The following is a 13,191-nucleotide window of genomic DNA, read 5'->3' as shown; positions in this document are numbered from 1 at the left end:
GAGAGTCTGTGATTTCTCTCCCAGAGGCTATTTATTGCTATGGCATATTCATTTATCCTGCATCATTTAAATGAGGCAAACAATTAATCTTTGCATATGTTCTTGAATTTGGTTTGCTAGTATGTCGTAAGTCATGGATAATTTTTGCTTCTAACTTTAGCATGAAAAAGAGCCTATGGATTTCCCTTTTAATATTTTGTGCTTCTTTGCAACTTGGTATCTGGATCATATTGTCTCAATAGCAGTACTTTATTATCACTCTTCACGTACATTCCATTTATGGAAAACATGAAGAAGAATTTGTGCCCACTTTTTTTTAGGTATCCAGTAGAATTTGGCTGTGAGTCTCTTCAGTCTGGAACTTTTGTTTGCTTTGAAAGCACATTGCACACAATCGCATTGTGTTGTATAGCTGGGTTTTAATGCCATATAGCTTTGTGATTTATTTTGTGGATGTCATATGTGTAGACACGTATCTGTTACATAAGTACTTTCATTAATTAATGAATATAGGTTTTCAAAGAATTCTTTAAAAGGTCCTCTTGACTTCACTGGTATTGGCTATGCTATGTCCTTCTTTGTCTCTAATTTTAATAACTTCCCTCTTCCCTCTCTTTCCTTTAGTTAGATAAGGTTTACTGATCAAAGTTACAATTCTGTTTCTTAGTGATCCTTCATGTTGTTCTATCAGTATCATTTCATTAAAGTTTTTAATCTAACTAAGTTTTGCTTTGGTTTGTTCTTATTTCTGTAAGACCTTGAGTTATTTTTTGGAATATCCCACTTTTTAAATTTAATTTTCATAAAATAACACAACATGTTTTGGTCCTACTCTTTCCCTTTCCTCAGATTTTCTTATCATTCTTACTCAACCAATTTCATATTCTTTCTCTTAAATAGAACCAATATGAGCCAAACCCCCCAAAAAATAATAAAACACAGTCTTTATGTTTGTATTTTTACTATTTTATAATAAACTTTGCTGTGTTCCAACAGGTCTGATAAGTTTTTACTTGCATTTAATTCTATGATTTAAAATTGTTTTCCATAATTTATCCAATAACCCATTGATTACTCAGTAGTGTGTTGCTTGGTTACTGTCTATTTGTATTAGTTTTGCAGTTTTTCTTCCTATTATTTTCTTGCTGTCATCCCTATTATCTAATAAACACAAGAAATCTTTCAATGAACCCACTTTTAACTTGTCAAGACTTGCAATACAAACTAAGGTATAATCCATTATAAAATGGGCTGTTGAGATGCACATGTATCCACAGTTCATGGGTGGAATGTTCAGTGATGTTTGCCGAGTCCATTTGACTGATAGTGCAAATTAACTATGAATTTTCTTCCTTGAGTTTTGCTGGGCAGCCCAGATGAAAGAAAAGTAGGGGTCAATGGCACCACAATCATTGTATGTTAACATATTTGTTCCCTTAAAACCAGTAGTGTTTGTTTTGTGAAAACTGGACCACAGTAATTATTGTATACATAATTGTTGTATTTTTCATGAAACATTCCCTTTATTGATATTTCGTGGCTTTTATTCTTTTTATTAATTTGTGCCACACAGTTCACTTCATCATATACAAGAATATTATTTGTGTGGGGATGGGAGTTGTTTGTTTGTTTGTGTTTCCTGTTTTGTTTTGTGTTTGTTCATGTGTTTATTTGTTTGGCTTTTACTTTCTTGGTATATTGACATTTAGCCTTTTTGTTAATTCCTGTTTTCATAAATCATGTTGAGCTGGTTTAACCTGTTTAATACTCATTTTGTATAGAAAGACATCAATTATCACAGATGTTGCTATTAGAGGAGAAACTTTGAAGGCAATTTTAGTTTTTGATGAACTGACTCATCAGACCTCTGAAATTTGACTTTACTTTCATTTTATTATATAAGACCCTTAGAAAATAATGAGGACTATGACATGCAGAAGAAGGGCCAGTTAAAGAAATTTTGAGACCATTTTGGGTAGATACTTCCACTAAGTGGTTTTATATAGCTTTTCGTATCCCAGCATTCATTTACAATTCCAGATGTGAATATGTAATTTCAGCGTAGTATATGGATACATGCAAAGAGTATTTTAATTAAAGCAATTTGAAGATGCTAATATGATTAAAAACAGTTAATATCATTTCAACAATTTCTCTTCAAGCTATTATTTTAGTGAGCAAGCCTATTATCTAGAGAATATTATTTATGAGACAGAAGCCTGAAACAAATTAACACTAATTAGAGACATAAATTATGCATTCAGTTTCTCCTGAAATACTAGAAGACATCCATGATGATATAAACAACCTATAAGACAGGCATGATGGAACAATATTATAAATCCACCACTCAGAATACTGAGGCAGGAGATCATGAGGTTTGGGCTAGGTTGGGTTTAAGATTTTTGTCTCAATTAATTTTAATTAATGAAAAACATAAACTAAAACTTTGACACTAATAGCAAAGGCCTTCAAGAATATTGGATTAATAATACTGTCTACTAATTACATATAAATTCCCCACTCCATTTTATTTGTGATTTAAAAAAAGAAATTTGAGATCAAGTGGGATAATTGGACAGAAACGTTATGTTATGATAAAGAGCAAAGAAACATGCAAGGAAGGGTGCTGCTCTACAAGGAATTTGAGGAAAGCTTTCTATAATTATGACAAAGAATGCTAAATCACAAAATGACAAGGATTTTAATTAAAAGCAGTATAACTTGGAGGCAATGGGGAAATCCAGAACAAGAATTTTTAGCACAGTGGAAGGGTCAAATCTCCACGGCTATGCTGTGTTCACAGACAGATGTTGGCATCATCAAAGAGCTTGCTTTTCACAGCTGCATCCTGGATATGGAGGCTCTTAATGCAATGAGTCTGCTTGGAGTCCACTCAGAAAGCAACTTTAGTGCCTATTTCATGTTACTCCATTCGTTTTCCTGGCTGTATCACTGCCATTAGGCATCAACCTAGAAAGCAGCTCCTGTATGAAAACAGTGCCCTGCAGGGTGAGTTAAGCCCTTCATTCAAAATGCATTGATATTTTCAAAACTAGAATTCTTAAATATTCTTGTTCCATTCACCTATCATCACATTTAAGGGCAAATAAGCCAAGTGTTATAAGATATTTTGTGTTAAACAGCACCAGAATACTTTCTTTATACCTAGATGAGGTCTCAGACCTAAAACCCCAGAAAATTTAGTTGGATTTTTTTATTCAAGATTCCTTGTTGAGTTCACTATTGCAAGCATATTTTTGCTTATTTGCCTTCAGTTATGAACACAATTTCAATAAAAAGTTTTTTGACTGCCATAAATTTAAGACAGTTTTATTTGGTAATTACCTGACAAGTAAATGGAAAATAATCTCAAATTATCTAAATCCGCTATTGAAGAGCATTGTAAGAGAAAAATTTGTTTCCCTGTTATTTTCTGAGTGCTTCACCTAAAAAGTTAATAAAGTAAAATCAACATTCTGACAGATGACTGGCAACAAATATGTTTTCTTTCTTTTTTATTTCAACTTCATTATTTGCCATGGAAATGGATTCCCAGAGTGACAGGATGTGTAGAATCTGATTCAGCTGCACCGACTTATGCTACATTTCAAATTCTCCCAAGGTGATGAAAAGGAACAAAACTACACAAGATCATGATATGATTCACCACAGGGAGTCCTACGCACCAGATAAGGGTTCTTGGTACTTGAAGATAAAACAATTTTGCAAGTCCACTGAAAATCTCCCAAATGTTCATCCTTCTAGTCCGTGATCTGTCTTTCTAACCTGCTTGCTATTAACAACCATAATTTAAAGTTTTTTAAACCCTACATCTTGTATCTTAACCCTGTATCTCCTCCCATTCTTTCTGGGAACATGATGTTCTCACATAACTTATGACTTAACAGAGATAATTGGTACAGAGTTCTAAGCGACCTTGATTCTGCTCCAGCTTAAAGCTTGTCAGCCAACTGTCAGCATATGCTATCAGAGCTCTTGTAAGTTAAATATTCTTGACAGGACCTCACAAATATTATTTTTCTTTTTAATTTGAAAAGTTTAAACAGCTTGACATTTTAAAGGTTACCATTTTATTTGCTGGCATAATTATTGTTACTGTCAATAAGAATTTGTTAAGGTGTCCATTAACAATAGAAATATTGAGGACTTGTCTCTTAATAATTTTTTCAGTGTAGTTATCAGAATAATACATAATGGAATAAAAGATAGGTGATATAATTATGACTCACATTTTTTACCTATTATTCTTCTTCTATGCTTATTTTTCTGTAATACATGATAAAGCTTAGAAAAATTATAGTAAAGATATGAACACTGGAATAAAAAACTAAAATCATAAACTATTGCAAGAGCTGACTTTGTTTCTAACATAAGACCCAGATGATTCAGAATAAAATGACAAAGCAGGGAAGTTGTACCTATGACCTCACACAGTTGTGACAACACATAAAGACCAGAAACTCAAGCCAGATGTAATCCCAGAAAGAAAAGGGAAGATGGCATGAGCTCCCAAGACAGGTGAGGGACTGTTGTGGGCTGATAATTATTCAGAGAATTGGAGCAATTGATTTTTACATGCTAACTACAAACAGTAATAAAAGCAATACAAAAAGATACAGTATTCTTTGGACCCACCCTCCCTACAAACTATAACCAAATTCAAAGTGCCTGGGGACCATTTCAACTTTTTAGAATTATTTTAATGTCTTTTTAATAAATTAGATTTCCCACACTTAACCTTTTATTCTTTTGAAGTAGTCTTTTCTTTCTAATGAGCATGATGTAATCCCTCTGACCATCTTCTATTGTGCCAATATCCATTCTAATTTGTGGTATTCTGTGTTAAACATAGTGACTCAGCAAGGAACAAAGCTTATAGTGATATATAGTGATGTTATTTTTGGTAGAAATTTGAAACAATGAAATTTTTTTGTTCCTTTTCAGGGATGGTATACTTAAGATTGCCTTCAACTTAGTGGTCAATTTATATATGTAGGGATTTCTCACCTGCATTACATTCCCTAAATGAGTTGTGTACAATTGAAAGTTAAGCAGTTGTTTATATCATGGACCTGTGCAAATGTCTATGCTTCAAAGTGCAGTACAGCAGTTTCATGATTTTGGCAATTTTTCTCTTGAAAAGTTTGAACTTCAAACCAACAAGTTAAAACTACTTGACTTATCATGTGACATAATTCAAAGAAATATGAGTATATTCCTTTACATATTGGAAAAATTCCACTTTCTAAATTAAATATTCACTATTAGAATGAACATACTTTAATATAGAACTATTAAATGTGAAATAAATATATTAGGAATATTATGCACATGCATAGCTCTTAATGATGGACCATGTAGGATTGTGGTCTCTTAAAAAAATGATAGACAAATGGTATGCTTACCAGATTTTGTCACAGCACAGAAGTTTTAATTAATTGTCACTCCTGAAAAAATAACACCCTGAAATAACCCACTTATAAGGAGAGTGATTTACTTTGGTACACAGTCCCAGAGTTGTAGTCTGTAATTGCTTAGCCCTGTGCCTTTGACTAATGTTAGCACAGCACATTCTGTAGGGAGTATTGGACAGAAAAGAAAGTTCACCTTAATCCAGAGAAAAATTGAAGAGACAGAAGGGATGGGTCAGTATTCCAGAAGCTTCCTCAAGTTCACCAGGGACTCCCACTCCCTGCATTAAGTCCCACTCCCTAAAACCATCTTAAAGACCATCACAAGCTGGAGAACAAGCTTCAACACATGTGCATTTGAGGTCAAACCAGATCCAATTGGAGCAAGAAAACATTGCTCACACATATGTGGCAATTAGTATAACTGTAAGTGGATTGTTTGCATTGTCCATCATATAAAAATATAAATGAAGTTATACAATACAGACCAATAGAACTCAAAAACCCATATGGGTTTATCTGGAGAACAATTGTGGAAATTGTTATACCTGGAGAAACTGTCAGTTTGAAAGGGACAGAAATGGAAATGTAGCAAAGTAAAAGGAAGTCTTGCCAATTTCTGGATTTGTGCAAGTTGAAGAGTAGTAAAGTAATTTCACTGTGAACGTGTGTGTGTGTGTGTGTGTGTGTGTGTGTGTGTGTGTGTGTTTATGCTTACCTTTAAGACTACTAAAATGATTTTTATGGCAGGTCCACAGAGACAGAGACAGAAGCTAAAGGACATTCCTGGAGTAGGGGCAGGGTCTAGGGCCCATGAGTATTTGAAGAGTATTGTTGTCAATTACAGAGAATTGTATGAGAGGCAATGGATTTTGAACTTCCTTAGAAACAAATTCTTCTCTATTTCTTTTCATTTTTCTCTTTCAGAAATACGATATCTCCTGTTTTGTCCCTTGTTCCATTTTAGAACACACACCTACTTTTCAATTCTACGACTCAGTTGATGGACAAGAATCCTGCTGCAGGAAATGTTTCTCTCAGAATATCATGCACTCCTATAGAGATGGTTTAGTTGGTACCTGGAACTTTGAGAATGAGGGCCTTTGTGTAATATTTGGCATTAAGTCTAGTGAATTCAACTCTTGAGCGACATTAAAATATGCATAATTTGCTTTTCATGTGTGATAGATATAAATTATTGTGAGACAGAACAGTCTCAAAGCAAGTTCACACTTCCCAGTCTCCCTTCTGCTGACTCCATGAACTGGCCATGTACTTGTGTGTACTATTTGTATATCTCATAAAATATTCAAGATTTTATATAATATTTCAGAGCTAAAGTGAGAAGACACAAGGGTATCAGTGACCTAATATTTGTAGGATATTTTATTTCCCCAAATAATTTGTAAATGTAGTACTTGTCTATGTATTGTCATCGCTAAGTTTGAGAGTCATTGTTCTCTTTCCTGGAAAAATAATGCAGTCTCCTGCTTGTTTTCTCCACATTATCTATTAACACATTTACATTTGATCATTTCATTCACACTATATTTAATATACATGTTCAAAAATGATATCTGTATAAAATTGTTCCACATTAATTTAGTCCTCTAATTATCCTGATACACCACTGCAAAAATACCCCTGCAACATAGATAGACTTACTGCTATTCTCACATATTTTTGGTCACAAACCTATATGAAGGAGTAGAGTTTCCAGTGTGGTCAGTGATCAGCATAATGAAGGCAGAAAATAGAAAATCCAGCCAAATGAACTGTTCCAAACATTTTCCATGGGACTGGAAAGATGGTACAGCAGTTGAGAGCACTGTCTGTTCTTAACGAAAGGACCCAGGCATCCACATGGCAACTTAGTCTGTAATTGCAGTTGCAGAAGATCTGACACACTCATACAGACATACGTGCAGGTATAATACCAATGTACAGAACATAAAAATAAATAATTATAAAAATAGTTCTGTGCCATGGATAATTTTCTTTGTTTTTGTTGTTGTTTGGTTTTAGTATTTTTTAGTTGCTGGCAAGCATATTTTTTTCCTTCTTCACAGTCCTTCCTTTCATTCACACACCTACCTTATTTCATGTATATATTTTGTTAATTTTTTATGGAAAGGAATTTGTTCTTTCAAGAAAATTATGAACTAAATTTATTGTATTCATTCAAGAAGAGATCAGTTGGTGTATGGTATGGGTAATATCAGTTGATATAATTTATTCTGATGACTCGCTGTCTTCTATAATAATAGAAGAAAGTCTTGCTTTTAATATTTATATGTTCAACAAACTCTTCATTAACATAAATTTGTTAATACCTTAATGATAAAATAATTACTGTATTGGATACTATCTCTCTCTCTCTCTCTCTCTCTCTCTCTCTCCCTCTCTCCCTCTCTTTCCCTCTCCCTATCTCATGCTCTCACTCTGTGTGAGTTTGTGTGTGTGTGTATGTGTGTGTGTGTGTGTGTTTGTTTGCATGTGTGTTTGTGTGCATGCATATTTCAAAGGTTGCTTTCAATTTATATATAGTCAGCTTCCTGAAAATAACTACCATAGCATAAACATATTAATATACATTATTCTAGAAATTTTTAATCCAGCAATATAGCTGTTCTGATCTCATCTAAATAATTTTCACTTCTAAGTGATCCACTGGATTGTAAACACATTAGTACATACTTCAATCCCTCTAGTTGAAATCCTTTATTATATACCTTTAATCCCAAACAATGATGTATAATTGAAGGGCAGACAAAGTGAGAAATCAGAGAAAGCTTTGAGAGAATGAGTCAGATATGCCCAACTATCAGACAAAATGCAATTAAAGAGGAGCAAGCACAGGAAAGTTTTATCAGTGAGTAGGGCGTTGAGTCAGTGGTGAATCAGTTGAAAGGCCACTGTGCAGTGGAATTAATTTCATGGTAGTTCAGTGGATGGCAGTTCAAAGGCAGTTTTTTCCCTGTTAATATATTTACTTATTCACTTTACATCCCAATGGTAGCCACTTGTCCTCCCAATTTCCCCCTCACAAAGTCCCTCCTCCTCTTCTTTTCCCCTCAGAGGTAGTTTTTACTGGGAGAGTTGTTGAGAGACAGGTTGCAGATAGAATAAGCTAGACACAGGTGAAGTCACAATTGAGCCAGAGATTGAGAAAGAGCCATAAGATTAGTACACATTGCCAAAGTTAATTTAAGCCAAGCAGAACAATTCAGTGAGAAGCGAGAGAAGCCACATTGAATCAGTCAGCTTGGAGAGCAGTTTGATCCAGAACATCAGAGTTGAACCAGCCAGCCAGAGTTCAGAAAGAGCTAGAATGAGTGAACTTATTCTTCTGTCAGTCTCAGAGAGTGAAAACATTCGAGGCTGGAAGCTGAATTCTTCAAGGTCCAGACTTGCAGAATATTAGATTGTACCAAGTCTAAAACTTCCAGGTGTAGACCTGGGGATAGTGAGGTGGAAATGCTATGCCATCTGCCCAAGCCATGCATTACTAAAGCTTGGATATGGATTTCATCTCGTTTCATCTGAAGAAATAAATCTAAATTTTATAGCTGGGTCAAGGACATGGAATGATACAAAATTTAAGATTAAATCTCTGTAATTATCTTAGATCACAGAAAGTGATTCTATGAAAATTCTCAGCATAGTAATGTTGAGACATGGTACACGGTTTTCTTAAAGGCAAGCTAAACTTAAACAGACTGAGTTCACATTAGAAAAACATTGAATAAATAGTCTTAAATCATCTTAAAGCATAGTATTATCTTGATTGCATGATCATGTGAAAGTTTAGCTTCTAAATTAAAAAAATGTTTTCAAAAATAGTTATGCCCATACATAGTCACACAAATATATAAAGAGAGAGAGAGAGAGAGAGAGAGAGAGAGATTTTTTAAACTAACAAACATAAAATTTAAAAAAAATCAAGCAATACCTAAAATATATACTTAGTATCTTTTCTTGGCAATAGTTATGCCATAAATAAGATGTGGGTTTTTTTTTTTTTAAGGAGGGACTTGAGAATTTTTCTTATCGATCTCAACGTTTTTAGAAGAAATCAAAAGCAGCACACTCCCTCCTTGGGTCTTTGTAGTTGGTCACTAGTATTTTCATGAAGTGTACAAGTTTCTAAATAGCTATATAATTTGGACTTCTACATTTCTTAGAACTAAAATAGAAACAAATCAGATCTGAGAACAGAAAAACAAATAGTGGAAATGTGTTCATGTAGATTTATTTACATATGCATCTTGTACTTGTGCACAATATTGATTTCATTAGGAAAGTAACTTTTTCTTTGGCTAATCTTGAGGAGATATCAAATATTTATTCACCTGAAACATAGGACCTACAACAGACCAAACTAATGATTCCATCTATCTTGCTTGGCAAAGCAATGAGTTTATTGAACTTTTTTATGGCAGCATAAGGGACTGCAAACTGCTGTATCACCAAAAGGTTTCCTCCTAGGATTGGTGAAGATGACATTGAATAGCTGTCTAGATGAAGTCCTCCTGTAATTAATTTCTACTCTCTATGTATTCTAGCACCTCCCAAGAAACAGGCATCTGGGCAAGATTAAATACTGCTGTGTTGGTAGTATACAGGAAAGCAGAATTACGTGTAAGCAAGAAGTGGCTAGAAACTTAGGCAAATAATTAAAAGGTGCTATGTTGCAAGAACTGGAAAACGAACTGTCAACCATGAGTTGCCCAAGCTAAGACGTATACTATTTTACTATGAAATTTTAAAATGTTTTAATAAATGACACTGACATTTATGAAAATATCTCGTTTTACTTTTTTCAGATTGTATATTTATTTCATCATTCATAATGTTTCACAAATAGTAACTTTATTAATTAGCTATTAAATATATTCGGAAATAAAGAAATAAATTTAGAACAATGAAATGAGGTGGTATATGAATGAAAGTTGCATGCAGATTAAGAGGTGGGTATGTTAACCATTAAACAGTAAGCAATTAAAATTTACACAATGTACTACCTAATAATAATAGTGATTGTCTACACTGAAGATAAAATAACTGAATAGAGATTGTGGTAGTTCAAATAAGAGGGATAAAGGAGGGGGAGGAAAATGGGGGCAGGGGCAGGGGTAGGAGGAGACAAGGGAGATATACAGAGGGTCAGGAAGTAGAATAGTGAGTAGCAATAAGGGATGGGGAACTGGGGATAGCCACTAGACAGTTCCAGAGGCCAGGAAAGCAAGAGGTTCCCAGGACCCAACTGGGATGGCATTTGCCAAAAATACCCAACAAAGAGTTTCCTGTAGAGAACCTGTAGAGACCATATGCACAGCCCCAGGTTGTGGAATGTGGCCACCAATCTCCAAATTTTTATCCCAGAATTTCTCCTGTCTGAAAAAATACAGGGACAAAGAGTAGAGCAGAGACTAAAGGGAAGGCCATCCAGAGACTGATCCATCAGGGAATCCATCCCATGAGCAGTCACCAAACCCAGATGCTATTGCTGATGCCTAGAAGTGCTTGCTGACAGGAGCCTGATACAGTTGTCTGCCAGAGACTGACCAGCACAGGTGAGGATGCTTGCAGTCAACCACTGGACTAAGCCTGGGAACACCAATGGAGGCATTATGGGAAGGACCGAAGGAGCTGAAGGAGTGGGCAACCCCATTGGAAGAACAACAATATCAACCAACTAGACGGCCCAGAGTTACCAAAGACTGAACCACCAACCAAAGAGTACACATGAAGGGTCTCAAGGCTCCAGATGCTTATGTAGCAGAGGATAGCCTGGTCAGGCATCAGTGGGAGGGCAGTCCCTTGGTCCTGAGAAGGGTCGATGTCTCAGAGCAGGGGAATGTTAGAGCAGTGAGAAAGGAGTAGGTTGGTAGGTGGGGGAGCACTATCATTGAAGCAGGCGGGGGGAGGAAGATGGGATAGGGGATTTGTGGAGGAGAAACCAGGAAAGAGGATAGTATTTGAAATAAAACTTATAGGATGGGATGGCTAGTCACCAGGGTGTTGAACTATTTGTAAACATTAAAATGATTAAGTTTTGTGGACTGTTAGAGGAAATGTGTCACTGAGAATCACTTTGAGGTTACAAAGCCCACATCAAGCTCCCCCCTCCCTCTCTTGCCTACAGAACTGGCTCAGCACGACACCATGGTTTCCTCCTTGATACTAGTGGCCTAAACCTCTGAAATGCTAACCCAACCCATAAATAAATGCTTTCTTTATAAGAGTTGTCTTGACTTCTTTACAAAAATAAAATGACGACTAAGAGAGCATTCTAATATTAAGCAATATCAATTAGAAACATGTGAACAATAACAGATGTATAAGAAGAAACGATAAATTTAAAGATGATGATTGTTTTAATTTTATACTTAATTATATATACTTCCTACTAAAAAATCCCCAAATTACACCCAATATAATTCTTTAAGAATAATGACATCAGAGAATAATATTTTATTTTTCTCTCACAAACCTATTTCAAATGTGAAACTCCTAATGATGTTTTGTGTATTCTAGGAAAATGGAGCAAAATGAAAACTTTTAAATTCCTGTTATGAAAGATGTCTTTGCTTATTTTGATCTTTGTACCATTAACTAGCAGAAATGGAGAGAAATGGAGACAAAATATCGTTCTGAGGCAGGAGGTCTACCATTATACTTGAGTTTCCCTCAGAAGTCTTTAGCAAGAATTCATTTAATGATTCATCACCTCCAGTGAACTTTGTCATTACTGAAGTTGTTTCTTGGATACAACACCTGCCTTTCCTTTTATGATTGCAACTTAATGAAATACTTAGGTTTTACAGGATTATTCACACTTAAAATAGATGAAGCTTAATAAAATTGACACTTCTTAGGTTAAATGAACATGTACACACTGAGGCATCTTTACAAACTATAGCAAAATTATCCAAATTCACTTTGTGAATTATTGAATGGCAATATTAACCACATTAGAACACAAGAGTAATAAGTAGAAAAGAGCTTTTGTTATACATCTGGGATCACCAGGTTGAAGAACTTAAATGTGCATTTATAAAGCTAAGACAAGATCCAGCAGAAATTGTAATCAACTCAGTTTCTGACAATGTTGCAGTCAACTAAGAGTTTAGAGTATCAGAAGTGTAAAAACAAATGTTTGAGACCAGAGCTGCCCTGATGATTCTATTGGATTTGAAGGGCATTGACCATGTATCTTCCTTCTTCATTGTTTCTTTTAAGGTGAAGATGGAGATGGATTAACTGGAGAGGTTAGCTTTCTTCCAAAACTTAACTCACTAGCAGTACTGAAATTCAGTGTTTTCCTGAGCAGCTTCTGTAGGTTTGTGATAGTTATTAAATCAGTCTGACTGAGGTGTAGCTTAAGGCACCTGTACATACGACATGCTGAGCCTATTCTCAGCTTATACTATCTCGAATGGACTGCCTACTTTGTCTTTATTACCTGTGGAATAAAATATATGTATAATTAACTCCAGTTTAATTATGCTAAAGGTGACCTACAAAAATATCATAAATTTCAATTGCCTCAGCTATGTGCCTCAGCAGTTAAATATCCCTTCCAGCCAAGCCAAGAGAAGTCAGCAAATACGCTGATAAATAGCGACCCTCTGATGGACTTCTTACAGCCCTCAAAGTCACTCTGCCATGCTTCACTTTTGCCAATAACATCAAGGATGATGAGTCAGGCCTCACAAGAGCTAATGAGTGGAAAATCTGAAGACCTTAATCT

This window comes from Rattus rattus, chromosome 3, assembly GCF_011064425.1.
Source record: "Rattus rattus isolate New Zealand chromosome 3, Rrattus_CSIRO_v1, whole genome shotgun sequence".
NCBI lineage: Eukaryota > Metazoa > Chordata > Mammalia > Rodentia > Muridae > Rattus > Rattus rattus.
Note: the sequence above shows the minus strand (reverse complement) of the source record.